This window comes from Crocuta crocuta, unplaced genomic scaffold (assembly GCF_008692635.1).
Source record: "Crocuta crocuta isolate KB4526 unplaced genomic scaffold, BGI_CrCroc_1.0 scaffold334, whole genome shotgun sequence".
In the NCBI taxonomy this organism is placed as follows: Eukaryota; Metazoa; Chordata; class Mammalia; order Carnivora; family Hyaenidae; genus Crocuta; species Crocuta crocuta.
In genome coordinates, this window is record NW_027533260.1 from 3,004,029 (window position 1) to 3,007,168 (window position 3,140).

Below are 3,140 nucleotides of genomic sequence, written 5' to 3' on the forward strand. Positions count from 1 at the left end.
TATTTTTAAAAATTTATTTCTAAGAGAGAGAGAGAGAGACAGCGTGAGCAGGGGAGGGTCAGGAAGGGAGAGACAGAATCTGAAACAGGCTCCAGGCTCAGAGCTAGTTGTCAGCACAGAGCCCTACGCGGGGCTCGAACCCACGAACCGTGAGATCATGACCTGAGTTAAAGCCAGACGCTCAACCGACTGAGCCACCCANTGCTGCTGCTGCTACTAAGCACTTGCATAGGCCGTACATTGTGCTTGCCCATCTGAATCCATATAATCCACTCCAGGATCCCATGGGGTAGATTCTAGTCTCATCCCCATTTTACAAACAAGTAAACTGAGGCACAGAGGAATGAGAAGCCGGGATTCAAACCCTGCTGCCTGCTCTCTGAGTCAGTTTCCTTTTTTTAATTTATTTTATATTTTTAAAATGTATTTATTTTTAAAAATTTATTTCTAAGAGAGAGAGAGAGAGAGACAGCGTGAGCAGGGGAGGGTCAGGAAGGGAGAGACAGAATCTGAAACAGGCTCCAGGCTCAGAGCTAGTTGTCAGCACAGAGCCCTACGCGGGGCTCGAACCCACGAACCGTGAGATCATGACCTGAGTTAAAGCCAGACGCTCAACCGACTGAGCCACCCAGGCGCCCCTAAAATGTATTTATTTCAGTAATCTCTACATCCACTGTGGGGCTCGAACTCACGATCTGGAGATCGAGTCGTATGTTCCACCGACTGAGCCAGCCAAGCACCCGTGAGTCAGTGTTCCTTTCTGGTGTTTCACGTACGGCGAATAGCTAATCTTCAGCATCATCTTGGGAGAGGGTCACCACATCCTAGTTTCTGACGGCCCCGAAGCTAAGGCCTATTTTACTCGAGGAGAGGAGGGCACAGCAATGTCTCTCCCTGCGGAACCGGGTCGGGAGAGAGCCGACTCGGGCTCTCTGCTGCCCCCTGCTGCCGCTCCTGAGAATAGCCCCGGATGCCGAGCTCGCACTGGGCTGGGCAGGTGCAGGTGTTCTCAGGAAAGAGCTGAGAAGGTGGAAGGTGCGACCTGACCTTCTCAGGGAGGGTTACAGTCCTGCCCCGCCCCCAGATCGTGCCTGAGTCCAGCTGTTGGCCCTGCCATTCCTCGGCCCCGTATAACCTAGAGCGAGTCCCCTTTCTTCTCTGTGCCTCAGTTTTCTCATCTGTAGAATGGGGATGATCACTGGATGGACCTCTTAGGATTCTTGAGGGGTTTCAATGGCTTACCCTACGCGCACGCACAGCACAGCCTAGTCGAGCAGCAGGGGTCTCTGACTGGTAACTCTCACTGCACTTAATGAAGTCCATGTTCAAGGAGCCTTCGTTTGCTAAACACAGGCTCCCTGCCGGGCACAGGGGCCGGGGGAGGGGCAGGGAGGGAGGGACTGATTCCGTGCTGAGCAAGATCCATGAGCTCCACTCCACCTTACCCAACGCACAGACACTGACCCCACGGTCTTGCAGTAAACAAGGAAGCACAAACTCAAGGTTGCTGGAAAAGCAAATGACAAGGGAAAAGGGCCCTGTCGCCCTGCTTGGCAGTGCCATTTCATCGGGCGCTTGAAGGGTTCGCTGCCGTTAACTAGGTGAAGGGGAAGGGGACAGCGCGCTAGCAGATGGACCAGCTTGCACAGGGGCCCGAGGCGGGAGAGAACTTGGCCAGTTCAGGGAACAGAAGGGAGGCGTCTGGGGGTTAGTTAGGGAGTAGGGTAGATGGAGGGGGGAGGGGGCAGGGCGGACCGTGTAGGGCTTGAGGGTGGGCCGAACGGAGGGGCCTGGTCCTGGGGGCACTAGGGAGCCATGGGCCAGCTTGAGCAGGGGAAGGACAGCATCAGCCACTGGTATAGGAAGACCCATCCCCCCAAAGGGGCCACATGGGGGCCAACTGGAGGCTGGGAGGCTAGACCGGAGGCCAGGGCAAGCGTCCAGGCGGGAGAGGAAAGAGCAGACAGCGTCTGGGGCAGGAAGGACAGGGCTGAGGGCAGACTCCGGGTTCCACCTCAACTGTCACTTCCTCCCAGAGGCCTTCTGCGAGGCCCCCATGGGGACAGGGCGGGTGGGTTCCAGGGCGTGGGGACACTGCCAAGTGGTGAGTCAGGGCTGAGGCCAGCAGGGCCAGTATGCCAAGATGACTTCACCTTTAATCACCAGGAGGCGGGGGCCAGTCGTGTGAAACCCTAAATCGCTGCTATCCCTGCTCAACCTGTTTTCCAAGCTCGTGGGGAGGGGCCCAGGCGGGAGCGACCCCCACCCCCCCACCCCGCGCTCGCGGCGCTCTGCCCACTTAACCCTGGGTGCTGAGTGACGCCACCTGTCTCCGCGTCTCTCCGCTCCTTAGAAAAGGACACAAGGGTCATGCTCCCCTTTTAAAGAGAGGGGAAACTGAGGCTCAGGGACAGGAGTGAGGGCCACGACTTGACCCTCAGGTCACTCAGGTCAGAACTGTGGGGTGGAGAGGAAGGGCGCCCCCCACATGGCCCTCGGTGAACTCCTTCACCCCACAGACCTTGGTTGGCCGGATCTGTGGAATGGGTGGGGGCTTTCCTGCCGCTGGGACAGGAGGGGCCGTGCAACAGTGAGGCGGGGAGACGCTGGGGATGCAGCAGTGACCGAACACAGTCCCGTCTAGAGAGCTTAGGTTCTAGAGAGGCAAACTAACAGCAGGAAGCTAGCAGACAATGGCTGGGATTGTCCCAGGGAAGACGCGTGGGGAAAATAACCGTAGTGGAATGGCTGGGGGGAGGGGTGGGGTCACCAGGGGGCGACTGCTTGACTGAGAAGGGCCACTGAGGAGAGGGCCTGCCTTACATGGGAAGGGATAAGGAAAGGGCATTGGGTGGGGGAGGGGGGGATAGCCGTGCAAAGGCCCTGGGGTAGGACTGTGCTTGGAACCGAGGAGGAACAGCAAGGAGGCCAGCATAAGGACAGAAATGGGACAGGGCCTGTGAAGATTTTCACTCAGAAGCCTTGAGGCCGATAATTCACTTTCTGTCTCCACTCCATCCGTCCTCAGGCCCCGTGGAGAACTGATTCCCCGGAGACCCCATCCCCCCGCGCCCCCAGAAGAGGGGCTGAGGGTAGAATCCTCTGTGGACAACGGAGCCACTGCCACCACCACAGACACC